This window comes from Saccopteryx bilineata, chromosome 3, assembly GCF_036850765.1.
Source record: "Saccopteryx bilineata isolate mSacBil1 chromosome 3, mSacBil1_pri_phased_curated, whole genome shotgun sequence".
NCBI lineage: Eukaryota > Metazoa > Chordata > Mammalia > Chiroptera > Emballonuridae > Saccopteryx > Saccopteryx bilineata.
Window position 1 is genome coordinate 189122239 of NC_089492.1, and position 17979 is coordinate 189140217.

Consider the following 17979-nt stretch of genomic DNA (forward strand, 5'->3'; position numbering starts at 1 on the left):
TGCTTTCTGTTAGTTTTGTATCTTGTTTGATTTTTCTCTTTTGTTTTTATATTATTTGTTTTTGTTTGTTTGTGTTCCATACTTCTTTCCTCTGTTGCTACCTTTTTTAAGTCAAGTGTTTTTGTGGTGGTTTTTTCAAGGGTGGTTACCATTAAGTAATGAAAAGGGTACCTACCATATTCATTGTAGTACCCTATCTTATGAGTATTTCTGCACTTCATCGTCCTTTGCTACTGTTAATCTTCATCCTCTCCCCCCTTTTTTTCCTTTGCTGTCACAGTTTAAGTTTGGTTTTATTGTGTTCTTGGTGGAGCTGTTACTTGTGGTTTTGTTTTCTTTTGTTCTTTGAATCTGGTTGGAAAACCCCCTTTAGTATTTCCTGGAGTGGGGGCTTTCTGCTGATAAATTCTCTCATCTTTTCTGTATTTGTGAATGTTTTTATATCTCCTTCGTACTTGAAGGATAGCTTTGATGGGTATAGTATTCTTGGCTGAAAGTTCCTCTTTTTCAGGGCTTTAAATATTGGGGTCCACTCTCTTCTAGCTTGTAGAGTTTCTGCTGAGAAATCTGATGATAATCTAATAGGCCTTCCTTTATATGTTGTACTCTTCTTTTCCCTGGCTGCCTTGAGAATTTTTTCTTTGTCTTTGGTTTGTGTCATCTTTATTATGATGTGCCTTGGAGTGGGTTTGTTGGGGTTAAGAAAACTTGGTGTTCTCTTTGCTTCTTGAATTTGAGGCTTTAGTTCTTTCCACAGGCTTGGGAAGTTCTCGTCTATTATATGTTTGAGTATATTCTCCATTCCATTTTCTTTCTCTTCTCCCTCTGATATGCCTATTATTCTTATGTTATTCTTTCTGATGGAGTCAGACAATTCCTGTAGGGCTTTCTCGTTTTTTATTATTTTTGAGTCTCTTTCTTCTTCTCTCTGTTGTGCCTCAAGTTGTTTGTCTTCTATTTCACTAATCCTATCTTTTATCTGGGCTGTTCTGTTAGCTAAGCTGGTTACCTTTTTTTCAGCTCGTGAATTGAGTTTTTCATTTCTGTTTGATTTGTTTTTATAGTTTCAATTTCCTTTGTAATATATTCTTTGTGTTCATTGAGTTGTTTTCTGATCTCTCTAAATTGCCTTTTTGTGTTTTCTTGTATATCTCTGAGTATTTTTAAGATTTCTATTTTAAATTCTCTGTCATTTAGCTCCAAGGCTTCCAATATGTTAAGTCTTTTCTCCATAGATTTTTCCACATCTATTTGTGTTACCTCTCTTTCTTTTGTATCCATAATATTTGATTTCCTCTTTCTTATTGGCATCTGAGGGTGGTCTTGTTGATAGCACTAATTAGAATTAATAAAGAGTAAAAAATAAAAAAAAAAAGGTAAAACACCCCCACAAAAAAAAAAAAACAGTAATAATTTATTATTTCCCCCTTTTTTCTTTCTTCTCTTTCCCTCCTCTCCCCTCCTCAGGGAAATATCGTGATGACCTGTGAATTATATTATGCTAAATGGAACAAAAACTGCCTATAATGGAGGGCCTGATTTGGGGTGAAGAGTTCAAGGGGCAAAAAAAAGGGAGTAGGGACCTACTAAATGAAAAAAAAAAAAAAGGAAGAAAATCTTAGACAAGCATAAGATGATTTGCTTGTAAGTGATGGTTGACTAAGAGATATAATGAGAGGGTTAAGAGGGAACCAGAAAAAAGGAGAAAAAAAGAATAATAAAGAAGAAAAAACTAAAAATAATAATTAAAAATCTGTTGTATTAAGTGGAGCGAAGACTAAATACAATGGAGACCTTGGGTTGGGAGGAATGCTAGTGTGTTAAAAAGCAACATAAAAAGAACCCAAAATGCCACAAAAATAAACAAACAAACAAAAAAAAAACAAAAGCGAAAAAGAAAAGTAAAACCAAAAAAAACCCTTGAGTCCCAAATTAACTAATTTGTTCGTGATTGAGGATTAAATGGGAGGAAAAGTAAAACGAGAAAAGAAAAAACGAATAGAAAGGAAAAAATAAGAAAAAGAGAAAAACGAAGGAAGAAAAAAAAAGGAAGAGAAAAAAACAAAATAAAGCAAAACAAAAAAAACAAAAGAGGAGAGAGTGAGAGTTAAGTGTTTTTGGAGTATAACCTTAAAGGAGGGTGAGGATGAAGAAAAGAAATAAAATGTAACACTCATGGGTAGTGTAGTTCAAGAAAAGTGAAGCATAAGATGGGCAGAGAATACAAGGACCGAGGTGGAGGAAATAGAAATACTAATAATAAAGGCAATAAGATAGAAGAAACAAACAACAACCAAAAAAAAATTAGTGGAACAAGTTGTAAAGTCTGTGGATTTTTCTTGATTTTGAGAGGTTAACTTCTTCCTTTTTCTTTTCTCTCCCTCTTCCTGGTCGGTGACTCTGTACCCCAGGCTCTGCCCCTGTGTCACCCTTAGGTAGGCATTTGCAGTTGATGGGATTCTATGGCAATGTCATATAATTGGCTTTAGTCTTGCTGGTAGTCAAGGCTTGTTGGCGTTTGCAGGGTCCAACGATGAGAGAGTTTGCTTTCCTGGAGTCTCTCTCCTAGTACCCCCTTCCTGAATTAGCAGCCTGGTGATCCAGCTATAAGGCTGCTACTGCTTCTGCCTGGGGAGTAAGAGGCTCAAAGAGCTAGGAAATCCCCACTCTATCCCCACTCAGCTCAAGGCTTTGGGAAAGGCTCTGGCAGTCAGAGCCTCCAGTGTAATCAGGCGGGGGTGGGAGTCAATTGTTGTCAAGGTGACTGTTCAACGCCTAGCATTCAGTTGGACCACTCAACCCAGTCTTTCCACACTTTGTAGCCTGTTTTGGCTGGGAAGAAGAGGCACTAGTCTCTGCTTGCAACTAGTGTAGTATAGATCTTATTATCTGTCAAGTCCCTCTTGTTAGCATTTATCCCTGAATATGGAGGCTCTATCAATCAGAGTTGCCCCGCCCCTTTAGCAAGAGGCACTAAAAAATATCATGCCTCTTGGCTTGGATTGCTGAACTGAGAGAGATCTTATCAATTAGAGCCCGTGGGTGCGCAGATTTCATAGGTTAAGCTAATTTCAGTGATTGGGTCCGCAACTGTGCTACCGAAGGTATTTCAGGCTGCCTGCGCACCCCTCCCCCAACGCTTGATTGTTAGCTTGAATGGCTGGGTGAGGTGCCCCGCCCACGGAGAGAATCTCCCAAGTAGGGAAGACCGCCCTGGCGCCTCTCCCACTCGCCCCGCCGCTGGCGGCTGGGGCGCACCGGGCGCAGGATAATGGGGCACCCTGGGTGTGCGGGCCAGTAGGGCGCTCTGGGCGCGTGGAATGCCCAGGACACGCGCGCGAATGGGGTGCTCCGGGCACCGGTGGCTGGGGACTCTCACTTGCAGTGCGCAGGACGCTTGGAACGTTAGCGGTGCTTGCTCTGCAACCGGACCAGCGCACGCCGGCGGCTGCTCGTCGCTCCTGAGTGTGGGCCGACTCACCACAGGCGCACTCCCTCCGCGGCTTGAATGAACGTCCCTGCGGTAGTTAGCTTCCTCCACACCCTCGTCTCAGATTCAAGTGATAACAGTCCTTTCGCTTTCAGTTTGTATGGAACTCCGGAATGCTCCGAGTATAAATTTTTCTGTTTCTAGTTGATAAATTTGTTGTGATTTTGGGGAGATCTGTCGGATGCACTGCTCACAGCGCCATTTCCGTGATATCACTCTCGTAATTGTACTCTTAATTGCAAATTTGTTTAATTAAAAGTACATTCAGCCTGACCAGGCGGAGGCGCGGTGGACTGGGATGGCATCAGACTGGGATGCGGAGGACTCAGGTTCAAGACCGTGAGGTCACCAGCTTGAGCACGGGCTCATCTGGCTTGAGCAAAAAAGCTCACCAGCTTGGACCCAAGGTTGCTGGCTCAAGCAAGGGGTTTACGTGGTCTGCTGTAGGCCCTCGGTCAAGGCACATATGAGAAAGCAATCAATGAACAACTAAGGTGTCACAACGAAAAACTGATGATTGATGCTTCTTATCTCTCTCCGTTCCTGTCTCTGTTCCTATCCATCCCTCTCTCTGACTGTCTCTCTGTCCCTGTAAAAAAAAAAAATTAAAAAAAAATTTCTCCTTAGGAATCTTCGGAAAAAAAAAAAGTATGTTCAATCGTTGTTCTGACACTTTTAAGCCGCTGTGAAAAATAACTGTTGTGATCTGTTGATATGCTGCCTTATGTGGCTGATCACTTTAGTCAGATGGTGGTTTTAGTTCTTTATTATCAATAAATGTGAAAAATAAAGTTGAACAGTATTAATAATTTCAAAACTTTATGTCTGCTTATCAATTGGGCCTTTGCATTATGTTTTTATTTTTACCTTATTTTTTGACTGATTTTAATTTGTTGTGTTTACATAGTTACAAGTGTACCCCCAACTATATCTCCGCCCCTCCCCCCTTGTTCTCCTTGATACTCCCTTCGCCCCCTCCTCCACCACCTTCCCCCTTTACTCCATAATTTACTATCCTGCCCTTTATCTCTCTGTGTTATGTTTATGTACTTCCCTAATGTCTTTCCTTTCTTTGATCCCCTCCTCTCTTCCCCTTTCCCTCTGCACTCTGACCCTTTCTCTGCCTTTCTTCTGTTCCTCAGTTCTCATTGTTCATTGGATTCCTCATATGAGTGAAGTCATATGATATTTTTCTTTCTCTGCCTGGCTTATTTTGCTTAACATAATAGACTCCAGGTCCATCCATGTTGCTGTAAAGGGTAAGATTTCCTTCTTTTTCATGGCCACGTAGTATTACATTGAGTATATGTATATATACCACAGCTTTTTGATCCACTTGTCTACTGATGGACACTTCGGCTGTTTCCAGATCTTGGCTATTGTAAACAATGTTGCCATAAACATGGGGTGCATTTCTTCCTTTGAATCAGTAATTTGTTATCCTAAGGGTATATTCCTAGAAGTGGGATAGCTGGGTCAAAAGGCAGTTCCATTTTTAAGTTTTTGAGGAACCTCCATACTGTTTTCCACAGTGGCTGCACCAGTCTGCATTCCCACCAGCAGTACAGGAGGGTTCCCTTTTATCCGCATCCTCGCCAGCACTTATTCTGTGTTGTTTTGTTGATGAGCGCCATTCTGACTGGTGTGAGGTGATATCTCATTGTGGTTTTAATTTGCATTTCTCTAATGATTAGTGATGTTGAGCATTTTTTCATATGGCTATTGGCCATCTGTATGTCCTCTTTGGAGAAGTGTCTACTCATTTCTTTGGCTCATTTTTGATTGGATTGTTTATCTTCCTAGTATTGAGTTTTACAAGTTCTTTATAGATTTTGGTTATTAACCCCTTATCAGACGTATTGTCAAATATATTCTCCCGTCGTGTAGTTTGTCCTTTTATTCTGTACTTATTGTCTTTAGCTGTGCGGAAGCTTTTTAGATTGATATAGTCCCATTTGTTTATCCTGACTTTTATTTTACTTGCCCGTGGAGATTAACCGGCAAATATATTGCTGTGAGAGATGTTGGAGAGCTTACTGCCTAAGTTTTCTTCTAAGATGCTTATGGTTTTACGGCTTACATTTAAGTGCTTTATCCATTCTGAGTTTATTTTTGTGAATGGTGTAAGTTGGTGGTCTAGTTTCATTTTTCTGCAGGTACCTGTCCAGTTTTCCAACACCATTTATTAAAGAGGCTGTCTTTACTCCATTGTATGCTCTTACCTCCTTTGTCAAATATCAGTTTTCCATAGAGCTGTGGGTTTATTTCTGGGTTCTATGTTCTGTTCCATTGATCTATATGCCTGTTCTTCTGCCAGTACCAGGCTGTTTTGAGTACAATGGCCTTGTAGTATAACTTGATATCAGGATGTCTGAAACTACCCACTTTATTCTTCCTTTTCAAGATTGCTGAGGCTATTCGTGTTCTCTTTGGTTCCATATAAAGTTTTGGAATATGTGTTCTATATCTTTGAAGTAAGTCATTAGTATTTTATTGGGTATTGCATTGAATTCATAAATTACTTAGGGTAATATAGGCATTTTAATGATATTTATTCTTCCTAACCATGAGCAGAATATATGCTTCCACTTGTTTGTATCTTCACTGATTTCTTTTATCAATGTTTTATAATTTTCCAAGTACAAGTCTTTAATCTCCTTGGTTAAATTTATTCCTAGGTACTTTATTTTTTTGGTTGCAATAGAAAAGGGGATTGCTTCCTTAATTTCTCTTTCTGACAATTCATTGTTAGTGTATAAAAATGCCTCTGATTTCTGAGTATTCATTTTATATCCTGCCACCTTGCTGAATTAATCTATCACGTCTACTAGTTTTTTTAAATGAGACTATAGGGTTTTCTATATACAACATCATATCATCTGCAAATAATGATAGTTTTACTTCTTCTTTTCCAATTTGGATGCCTTTTATTTATTTTTTGTCTGATTGCTGTGGCTAGGACTTCGAGAACTATGTTGAATAAGAGTGGTGAAAGGGGGCACCCCTGCCTTGTTCCTGATCTTAAGGGGATTGCTTTTAATTTTTGCCATTGAGTATGATCTTGGCTGTGGGTTTCTCATAGATGGGTTTTATCATGTTGAGGTATGTTCCCTGTATTCCCACTTTGCTGAGAGTTTTGATCATGAATCGGTGTTGGATTTTTTCAAATGCTTTTTCTGCATCTACTGAAATTATCATGTGGGTTTTTTTTTTATTTTATTTATTCATTTTAGAGAGGAGAGACAGAGAGAAGAGAGAGACAAAGAGAGAGAAGGAGGGAGGAGCTGGAAGCATCAACTCCCACATGTGCCTTGACCAGGCAAGCCCAGGGTTTCAAACTGGCGACCTCAGCATTTCCAGGTCAACGCTTTATCCACTGTGCCACCACAGGTCAGGCCAAAATTATCATGTGGTTTTTATCTTTCCTTTTGTTTATGTGATGAATCACTTTGATTGATTTGCAAATATTGTACCATCCTTGCTTCCCAAGAATTATTCCCACATGATCATGGTGTATGATTTTTTTCATATATTGCTGGATCTGGTTTGCTAATATTTTGATGAGGATTTTAGCATCTAAATTCATCAGGATGTTGATGAATTTTCTTATTTTGTGTTGTCTTTGCCTGATTTTGGAATCAGAATTATACTCGCCTCATCAAAGTAGTTTGGAAGTCTTCCTTCCTCTTGAATTTTTTGAAATAGCTTGAGAAGGATAGAAGTTAGTTCTTCTTTGAAGATTTGATGGAATTCACTTGTGAAGCCATCAGGCCCAGGACTTTTCTTTTTGGGGAGTTTTTTGATAACTGTTTCAATCTCATTTGTTGTAATCTGTCTGTTTAGGTTTCCTGATTCTTCAGATTAATTTTTGGAAGATTATATGTTTCAAGGAATTTGTCCATTTCATCTAGGTTGTCTAGTTTTTTGGCGTACAGTTCTTCATAGTATTTTCTTACAATATTTTGTATTTCTGTTGTGTCAGTTGTTATTTCTCTATTCTCATTTCTAATTTTATTTATTTGAGTCCTCTCTCTTTTTTTCTTGGTGAGTCTGGTTAAAAATTTATCGATCTTGTGTACCTTTTCAAGGAACCAGCTCCTGGTTTCACCGATCCTCTTTATTGTTTCTTTAGCCTCTATGTCATTTATTTCTGCTCTGATCTTTATTATTTTGTTCCTTCTACTAGCTCTGGGCTTTACTTGCTGTTCTTTTTCTTGTTCTTTTAGATGCAGGGTCAAGTTGTTTATTTGAGCTTTTTCTAGCTTCTTGAGGTATGCCTGTAATGCTATGAACTTCCCTCTCAGAACTGCATTTGCTATGTCCCAATAATTTTGAGTTGATGTATACTCGTTATCATTTGTTTCTAGGAATTTTTAAATTTCTTCTTTGATCTCATTGTTAACCCAATCATTATTTAATAATATGCTATTTTGTTTCCAAGTGTTTGAGTATTTTTCAGTTTTTCTGTTGTGGTTGATTTCTAGTTTCATGCCGTTGTGATCAGAGAAAGTGCTCGATATGATTTCCATATTCTTAAATTTGTTGAGGCTGCTTTTGTGCCCTAACATGTGGTCTATCCTAGAGAATGTACTATGTGCACTTGAAAAGAATGTTTATCCCGCTGCTTTAGGGTGAAAGGTTCTGAAGGTATCTATTAAATCGAGTTGATCTAGTATGTCCTTTAAGTCTGCTATTTCTTTGTTAAGTTTCTTTCTTGAGGATCTATCTAGTGATGTTAGTGGGGTATTGCAATCCCCTACTATTATAGTATTGCTGTTGATCTCACCCTTTAAATTCATCAAAGTCTGCTTTATATATTTAGGTGCTCCTATATTAGGTGCATAGATATTTATAACGGTTATATCTTTCTGTTGGATTACTTCCTTTATCATTATGTAGTGACCTTCTGTATCTCTTACTATACTCTTTGTTTTAAAGTCCATTTTGTCTGATATAAGTATTGCTACCTCAGCTCTTATTTCATTTCTATTTGTGTGAAATATTTTTTTCCATCCTTTCATCTTCAGTCTATGTGCATCTTTTGTTTTAAGGTGTGTCTCTTTTAGACAGCATATGTATGGTCCTGTTTTCTTATCCACGCTGCTACCCTGTGTCTTTTGATCGGATCATTTAAGCCATTTACATTTAAGGTTATTCTTGATATGTAATTGTTTATTTCCATTTTATTCTTTAAAACTGTATTCCTCTTTTGCTATATTCTTTTTGTCCTTTGACCTGTTTACAACAGGCCCCTTAGTATTTTTTGCAGCCTTGGTTTGGTTGTAGTGAATTCCTTGAGTTTCTTTTTGTCTGGAAAGCTTTTTATTTCTCCTTCAATTTTAAACGATAGCCTTGCTGGATAAAGTAATCTTGGTTGCAGGCTCTTGTTTTGCATTACTTTGAATATTTCTTGCCATTCCCTCTGGCCTCAAGTGTTTCTGTTGAGAAGTCGGAAGTCATCCTTATGGGGGCTCCTTTGTAGGTGATAGTCTTTTTTTCTCTAACAGCTTTTAATATTTTCTCTTTATCACTTAGCTTTGGTATTTTAACTATGATGTGTCTTGGTTAGGATTTCTTTCAGTTTCTCTTTAATGGAGTTCTCTGTGCTTATTGAACTTGTGAGATGTTTTCCTGCCTTAATTGACGGAGGTTTTGAGCTATGATATGTTTGAACAAAGTGTCTATCCCTTGTTCTTTCTGTTCTTCTTCAGGAACCCGTATTATGCCTATGTTATTTCTCTTCATGTTGTCACAGAGCTCTTTTAGAGTTTCCTCAGACTTTTTGAGTCTTTTTTCTTTTTTCTGCTTTGTTTCCATGCCTTTATTTATCTTGTCCTCTAACTTGCTGATTGGATTTTCAGCTTCATCCATCTTGCTTTTAATTTCTTCCATTGTGTTCTTTATTTCTGATATTGTATTTGTCATTTCTGACTGATTCTTTTTTATCATTTCAATGTCCTTTTGTAGATTTGCTATCTCTTTATTTAGGTGTTCATAATGACTATCTATTGTTCTAATATCTTTCAGCATCCTAACAATTGTTATTTTAAACTCTGCATCTGGTAATTTGGTATATCTGACTTATTCAGGTCCTTTTCTGGGGGTTTCTCTTGATTCATTTATGATGCATTTCTCTGCTTTCTCATTTTGTCTGTGTAAATGAAGGGTTTGGCCTCTGGAGTCCACTATGTGTTTCCTCTGTGTTCCCTAGGTGTGGTCTTTCTGTAGGCCCACCACTCCCTCTACTGTTGCTGCCTAGGGCGTTCAGGTATGGGTGTTGCCAGTGCCTGCCCACTGGGGCTGTTGCTGTGGTCTCCGCCTCTTCTTCATGGGAATGCCTGTGATCACGTGCTCAGGTGTACAAGCCTGGGTGGCCTTGTCCTTCGCCCCACCCCTGCGAATTGCGTTATGCTTGTCCCTGAGGGCAGGGGTGACCACCTTTTCTCAGCTGTAGGTCTCTCCCTGATTCTAGGCTTTTGCCCTGCTCTTGCAGGAGGAGATCGCTCATGGGATGGCTACAAGCCTTGGCTTCATAGACCGGGCAGGACTGCATGCCCATGCTCAGTAGCAGGACTTTGCCTGTTCTGGGCTTTTGGCTCCACCCCCGTGGGAGGAGCCGGCTCCCAAGTCAGGCCACAAGCCTTGGTTCCGCAAGTGGGGCAGGGCTGTGCTCCTGCACCCTTGCTCAAGGGTGGATCTCTGCCCCCTCCGGGGCTCCTGCCCTTCTCCCGCAGGCTGGATTGCAGGTGGCCTGCAGCTGGGCTTGACCACTTCTGCACATCCCCTCCTCCCCAGCCAGGCAAGACTGAGCTTATACCTGGGCCTTAGTGGTGTCCAGGAGGCTTCTGCCCTTGCCGACAGAACCGTACTTCCGCGTCCCGCCGCCACCGCCTGCCTTCAGGCGAGCCCTCACCCATGTGGGTAGGGGTGCTGCAGCTCAGACCCTAAGACTCACTACTGTAGTCCCGGTAGCTCCCTCCTTCTAAGCGACTCTGCTCTGAGTGCCGTGGGAGAGCTTGTTTGGCTGCTGTCCTGCTTCCCTTTGCTGGTATTGCTGGTTCCAGGAGAATATTCAGTTCAGATTTGGGGAGTGACTCGTCCCAGAGGTTAGGGTGGCTGTTTCTCAAAATGTTTCTCCCTGTGCCTCCTAGATTACACTCTCTTCCAGCCACTCTGGTCCTCTTCTCTCTCCCCATCCCCCGGAGCCCCGGGTGAGTGGTTGTGAGAGACGTTTTCTGTGCGATCCCTTTAAGAAGAATCCTGGGTCTTTGGAATTAGTCTCTTTCTCACAAACAGTATCCTGTCTTGTTTCCAGCTAAATACTGTCCATACGCCTCTTCTAGGCTCTGGGACTGCAGACTGGGGCTTTGTTCCTGAGACTCAGGACTCTCCCCTCTCTGCTAAACTCACTTCCCACCACACAAGTCTCTCCCGGCTGCCATTCATTCCGGGGAGCTGGGCAGCCCTCTCCGCATTTCTGCTTTTTCTACCAGTCTCAGTGTGGCTTCTTCAGTGTTCCTTGGTTGAAGAGTCCTCTTAGTTTAGTCCAAAGTTGTTTTTTTCAAATGATGGTTCTTAAAATTAGTTTATAATCCACTTTGGTTCTGGGAGGTGGAAGTTGGTACGTCTGCCTACTCCATCGCCATCTTGTCTTCTTTTTTCTTGCTTCTTAAAGTATACCTGTAATGTTCTGAACTTCCCTCTCAGGACTACTTGTGCTGTGTCCCATAAATTTTGAGTAGTTTTATGTTCATTTTCATTTGTTTCAAGGAATTTTTTTATTTCTTCCTTGATCTCATTGTTAACCCATTTATTATTTAATAGAATTCTATTAGTCTCCAAGTGTTTGAATGTTTTTCAGTTTTTCTATTGTATTTGATTTCTAGGTTCATGCCATTGTGGTCAGAGAACATGCTTGATATTATTTCAATCTTCTTAAGTTTATTAAGACTTATTTTGTGTCCTAACATGTGTTCAATCCTTGAGAATGTACCATGAGCACTTGAAAAGAATGTATATTCTGCTGCTTTGTGGTGAAAGGTTATAAAGATATCTATTAAATCCAGTTGATCTAGTGTGTCATTTAAGACCTCTGTTTCTTGGTTAATTTTCTGTCTGTAGGTTCTATTCATTGATGTTAGTGGGATATTAAAATCCCCTACTATTACAGTATTGCTGTTGATCTCGTCCTTTTTTTTTTTTAATTCATTTTAGAGAGGAGAGGGAGAGACAGAGAGAGAGAAACGGGGGAGGAACTGGAAGCATCAACTCCCATATGTGCCTTGACCAGGCAAGCCCAGGGTTTCAAACTGGCGACCTCAGCATTTCCAGGTCAACGTTTTATCCACTGTGCCACCACAGGTCAGGCTACATGATCTCGCCCTTTTTGTCCATCAACATCTGTTGTATATACAGTAGTTCGTAAAGTCATGGTGCACTTTTGACCAGTCACAGGAAAACAACAAAAGATGATAGAAATGTGAAATCTGCCCCAAATAAAAGGAAAACTCTCCCAGTTTCATATCTATTCAATGCAGTTTGATGTGGGCTCATGCACAGATTTTTTAGGGCTCCTTAGGTAGCTATCCTGTATAGCCTCTACAGACTCGTCGCTGACTGATGGCCTACCAGAACGGGGTTTCTCCACCAAACTGCCGGTTTCCTTCAACTGCTTATCCCACCGAGTAATGTTATTCCTATGTGGTGATGCTTCGTTATAAACACGCCAATATTCATGTTGCACTTTGGTCATGGATTCAAATTTAGCAAGCCACAGAACACACTGAACTTTCCTCTGTACTGTCCACATCTCTACTGGCATGGCCATGGGCTGCTCTGCTGTATACATGGTGTTACGTCATCATCTGCGCATGTCCACACACTGCCACATCATCCTACAGAAACTGGGAGAGTTTTCCTTTTATTTCGTGCAGATTTCACATTTCTATTGTCTTCTGTTGCTTTCCTGTGACTGGTCAAAAGTACACCATGACTTTACGAACACATTGTATTAGGTGCTGCTATATTAGGCGCATATATATTTATAGTAGTTATATCTTTCCGTTGTAACGCTCCTTTTGTCATTATGTAGTGTCCTTCTTTATCTTTTACCATAGCCTTTGTTTTAAAGTTTATTTTGTCAGATATTAGTATTGCTACCCCAGCTTTTATTTTCTTTCCATTTGCATGAAATATTGTTTTTCATCCCTTTACTCTCAGTCTATGTGTATCTTTTTTTCTGAGGTCGGTCTCCTGTATACAGCATATGTATGGGTCCTGTTTTCATATCCATGCAGCTTACCCTATGTCTTTTGATTGGAGCATATAATTTATTTACATTTAAGGGTATTATTGATATGTAGTTGTTTATTGCCATTTTATTCTTTAGATCTATAATCCTCTTTTTCTCAATTTCTTTTTTCCTTTGCTCTTTCTACAGCAAGCCCCTTAACATTTCCTGCAGTACTGATTTGGTTGTAATAAATTCCTTGAGTTGGTTTTTTTTTTCGTCTGGGAAGCTTTTTATTTCTCCTTCAATTTTAAACAATAATCTTGCTGGATAAAGAAGTCTTGGTTGTAGGCTCTTGTTTTGCATTACTTTAAATATTTCTTGCCATTTTTTTCTAGCCTCAAGTGTTTCTGTTGAAAAGTCGGATGTCATCTATATGGGGGCTCCTTTGTAGGTAATTGACTTCTTTTCTCTTGCTGCTTTTAGTATTTTTTCTTTTTCTCTTAATTTTGGTATTTTAATTTGATGTGTCTTGATGTAGGCCTCCTTGGGTTTCTCTTTACCAGGACTCTCTGTGCTTCTTGAACTTGTGTGACTTTTTTCTTCATTAATTTAGGAAAGTTTTCAGCTATGATTTCTTCAAACAGGTTCTCTATCCCTTGTTCTTTCTCTTCTCCTTCAGGAAACCCTATGATGCAGATGTTATTTCTCTTTATATTGTCACAGAGTTCTCTTATAATTTTCTAAGACTTTTTGAGCCTCTTTTTTTTTTATTTTTGCTGCTCTGTTTCTGTGTTTTTATTAATCTTGTCTCATAATTTGCTGTTTTGATTCTCTGCTTCATCCAGTCTGCTGTTGCTTCCTTCTAGTGTAGTCTTCATTTCTGATATTGTAATTGCCATTTCTGATTGATTCTTTTTTTTATTATTTTAGTGTCCTTTTGATGCTTGCAATTTCTTTATTTAGGAGCTGATTAAGTCCATCCATTGTAGCTTTGAGATCCTTAAGCATCCTAACAATCATTATTTTAAGCTCTGTATCCGGTAATTTGATTACTTTCATCTCATTCAGTTCTTTTTCGGGGATTTATTTTGTTGATTCATATGGTTTACATTCCTCTGTCTTCCCATTCTTTCTGTGTGTGGTTTGCAAGCTTGTTAGACTTGTGGGTCTGAGGTTGGTTTATGGAATGTAGCTTTTCCTCCAGGACTTTATTCCTCAGCCTCTGCTTGTTGCTTGTATGCTAATTCTCCTCAACTAATAGAGCCATTTAAAAGTCTTAATTTCCCTGCTGTTTGTTTGCTGAGTCTAGCAGGAAGCGTCTGTGTTTGCTGATCCCAGCAGGAAGCTTCTATGTTTTGTGATTCCAGCAGGGGGCTTTTGTCTTTAGGAGGGGGGAAGTGAGTATATCTTGTTTTGTTTTGTTTTTAGTTGAAACTGTATCCAGGAATGCTGTGGGTGTGACCTCTGAGATTTTGAAGGTGTGTTCTCCCCCCCCCCCCGGTGCCATTCCAAGGGTGGGATGCATTCTCATTATGAAGGGGGAGGTGTAGCTCGGGTCTCCCTGGAAACCTGAGTCACTGCCCCTCCTCTTTACTTCCTCCTTTCTGAACAACCTTTCATGCTGATTGGAGCTGGAGAGCTTTTTGGAGGTGGTTCATCTGGTTCCACGCTTGGCTTGTGCAGGGAGGAGGGAGAAACCCATCCCCCAACTGTGACCACCTCAGCACTGGAGAATGACTCAGGTCAGCTCAGATTCTCCTCTCCCTGTGACCATTTGTGTCTCCATGTCTCAATCTCCCCACTCTCCTCAAGCAAGTCCAGTTCTATCAGCCTACCTTGTGCCCGGAGCCCCAGGCAAGTGGCTGTGAGCAATATTTTCTGTGCTGGCCCTTTAAGGCTGCACTTTCTTTCACCAGCTGCTTCCCACAGTCAGAACTCTCACTTTTTTCCCCACTCAATGCTGTCAGGCTGTCTCCTCCAGTCCCTGGGTTTCTAGGCTGGGGCTCTGGTCCTGGGACTGAGGACCCCTACCTCTCAGGGTTTCTCTCCTTGCAATGAGAGCCCTTCTGGACCACACCCTTGCACTCCCTACCAGGAATTGGTGTGGATTCTTCAGTGCTTCTTGGTTTTCGAGTCCTGTTCTTTTAGTCCAAAGTTGGTTTTTCACAATGATTGTTCTTTATTTTGTAATCTAGTTTGGTCGTGAGAGGTGGCAGTCTGTGTCTGCCTACTCTGCTGCCATCTTGGAATCTCCTCTGCATTATGTTGTTGAAACCAGATATTCACTCCCTAATAAAAATAAAGAAATTGCATCTGTTAAAGTGTCACATGAGTGGGCTTTGTGAAAACAGGGATCCAATAACCCATAGCGGCAAGGAGGCAAGCATCCTCCCAGGTGTTCCTGCTCTGTTGCGTTTCATTTTGCATCCAGAGCCTCTCATTTCAGGTTGTCGAGGCTTTTTAAGATCAGTCTCCATTTAAATGGTGTCCACATAGAAGGGCTACTCTACACTATTTTTAATAAGGTGAAATTTGCATGAAAAATTCAACCATTTTCAAGCGAGTAATTCAGTGGCAGTCAGTGCATTCACAATGTGCACCCACCACCTCTACCTGGTAATCTAGTTTCAGGAACACGGGACATTTTCATCAACCCAAGATTGTACCCTTTACACACTGCTTCCCACACCCCACCCACACCCCAAAGCACCAGCAATCAGCCCTCCGCATTCTGTCTTTATCCAGTTCTCTGTTCTAGATACTTCATATAAAATGGGATCATACTGTGTCTGGCTTCATTCACTTAGCATATTGATTTTGAGGTTTATTTACATTTTTAGCATGCATCAATACTTCTTTCTTTTTTATGGCTGAATAATTTTCCATTTTTTATGGCTGAATTAAAAATTGCATATATACAATTTGTTTATCCATTAATCTCTCAGTGAACATTTGGATTGTTTCCCCCCTTTGGCTATTGTAAGTAGTCCTCCTATAAACGTGTATAAATGTATTTATTTGAGTGGCTGTTCTTCATTCTTTTGGGTATATACACAGGAATAGAAAGAACTGCTGAGTCATTTGATAATTCTATGGTTAACTTTTTGAATTCCTCTTCTAATTCTTCAAGCACTTTGTCCACATTTTCTGTTGTGGTTTTTAAAACAATAAGATATCTCATTTCAAGTGCTGGTAGGTAAGTACAGGAGAGGAGATGAGGAGGATACCCTTTGGTAAGAAACAGTGGAATTGGAGTTTGCAGCCAGCACACATGCTTGCAGGACAGTATTTGATGAGATTCCCAGTCTGGACAGGCCCTGCATCTTTGTTTCCCCAGGTTTTGATTCAGGCCCCACGTCTCCTCTGTGGTGTCTATATAGCAGAGGGATCCTGCAGTAGACAAAAGGCACCTTGTACTCTAGTTTGGAATTTAGTGAGTATTGAATTGATAATGTAAGCGAATACCAAATAGGTGCTGTCAGAGTCTTTGAAAGAAAGGATATCCATCATTTTTAGGAGATGACATTATTTTGCTAATATCTACTGGTGTTTTAAAAATCTATCTCATGGTAAACTCATTTCCACACATATCAAGTAGTAGACATCTATTTTAAAATAGCATTGTTTCTCTAATTTACAAAAAGCAGTTGTGTTTCTTTTTGAATTTTAAAAGAGTGTGATATGTTTGCTTGTGTGTTTTTTGTTTGTTTGTTTTATATTTTGGGGGGGAGGGGGTTGATCAGCATTTCTGTTTGGAGATGTCTAATCAGCATTCCAAAATTCAAAATCATATGTGAAACCATAACACTAGATGTAACTAAGAATATGGCAACACTTAGAAGAAAGATTAAAAGTAAAAATCACTGTGAGGATGTGTAGTCCATGTGATAGTGAGTTTGACCCTAGAACCCTGAGCTTTTACAGTTGAGGCCTGATTGGACAGTGGTTACCTTCTGGGGTATCTGCCTGGCTCCCAGTACTTTCTCCTTTCTGTGAACTAAGCTGTCTCTCAATACAGAGTGGAACAGTGGGCCATGGCAGCCATGCTGTGCAGTGAGGCTTCCTTTCTTCAGCTTCTCCCCCAAACCCTGCCCCTCAGTCTCAGCTGATTGGACCCAGTCACACAGTTGACCCACGAAGAAAATTTACAATTGGGATAACAGAAATTCGGTTATTTATTTATAATTTTATTTAGGAAATTAACTTTAACAGAGTGACATTGGTCAATAAGAATACATAGGTTTCAGGTGAACATCTCTATACCATTTGAGCTGTTGATTGTGTTGTATACCCATCACCCAATGTCAAATCATTTCCTGTTACCTTATATTTGTTCCTCTTTACATTCTTCCTGCACCCCATCCCCATTCACTCAAGTCTTTTTCTCCCTCCCCCACATCTATCCCCCCGGTAACCACTTCACTTTTATCTGTGTCCTTGAGTCTCAGTTTTATATCCTACCTATGTGTGAAATCATACAGTTCTTAGCTTTTTCTTCTGATTTACTTATTTCACTCAAGGACCATCCATGTTGTTGTAAATGATCTGATGTCATCATTTCTTAAGGCTGAGTAGTATTTCATTGCATATATGTTCCACACCATCTTTATCCAATCCTCTATCGAGGGACACATTGATGGTTTCCATGTCTTGGCCACTGTGAACAATGTTGCAATGAAGACGGGTGCATGTGTCTTTACGTACCAGTGTTTTTGAGGCTTTCTTGACAGAGGTACCTTTCACATCGCTGTTTGCCTTGAGCATCTAGAGAGGCAAAGAATAGCTGTCTACAGGGGAGAGAGCCCAGCAGATCCATAGAGGGAAGTAGGGATGGAAGGCCAAGATGGATACAAAGGGCCGTCAAGTCCCGTGTTCCTAAGGTTTTCTGGGTCTGGAAGGCAGAGTGCAATTCAAGGATCTCTTTAAGGAAACCTTTTTACAATACCCCTGTATTCCAAGGAGGAGTTGTTCCTCTATGGTTTTCACTATGCCTATATGTGTATAATCAAAGAGCCACTGACATTTTATTGCACAGTGTTCTCATGTCTCTTCCACTAGACTATACTCTCAAAAGGAGGAATTTTGTCTTAGTGATTTATATTCCTCAGTGTTTACCTTATAATTGAACAATTAATAAACATTCACTGAATTAATAAGCTCCCCTTAGGGAGACACACTACTACATATGTACACACCCACATACATGCATATGTGTATGTATAAGTGTGTAGGTATATGTGGATTATAACACATACAT

The 17979-nt window shown here is 40.0% G+C and overlaps 1 protein-coding gene across 8 annotated transcripts in view; it reads left to right on the forward strand.

The window, feature by feature from the left end:
- The window catches only part of FARS2 (phenylalanyl-tRNA synthetase 2, mitochondrial), a 672513-nt gene that overhangs the window by 486849 nt on the left and 167685 nt on the right, over positions 1 to 17979 (forward strand). The window contains exon 6 of one of the 8 annotated variants that reach the window (XR_010730403.1): positions 6724 to 6880. The exons of the other annotated variants lie outside the window; for them this stretch is intronic. The gene's annotated coding sequence lies outside the window, so the exon portion shown is untranslated. The remainder of the gene's footprint in view (positions 1 to 6723; positions 6881 to 17979) is intronic. 8 annotated transcript variants of the gene reach the window in all.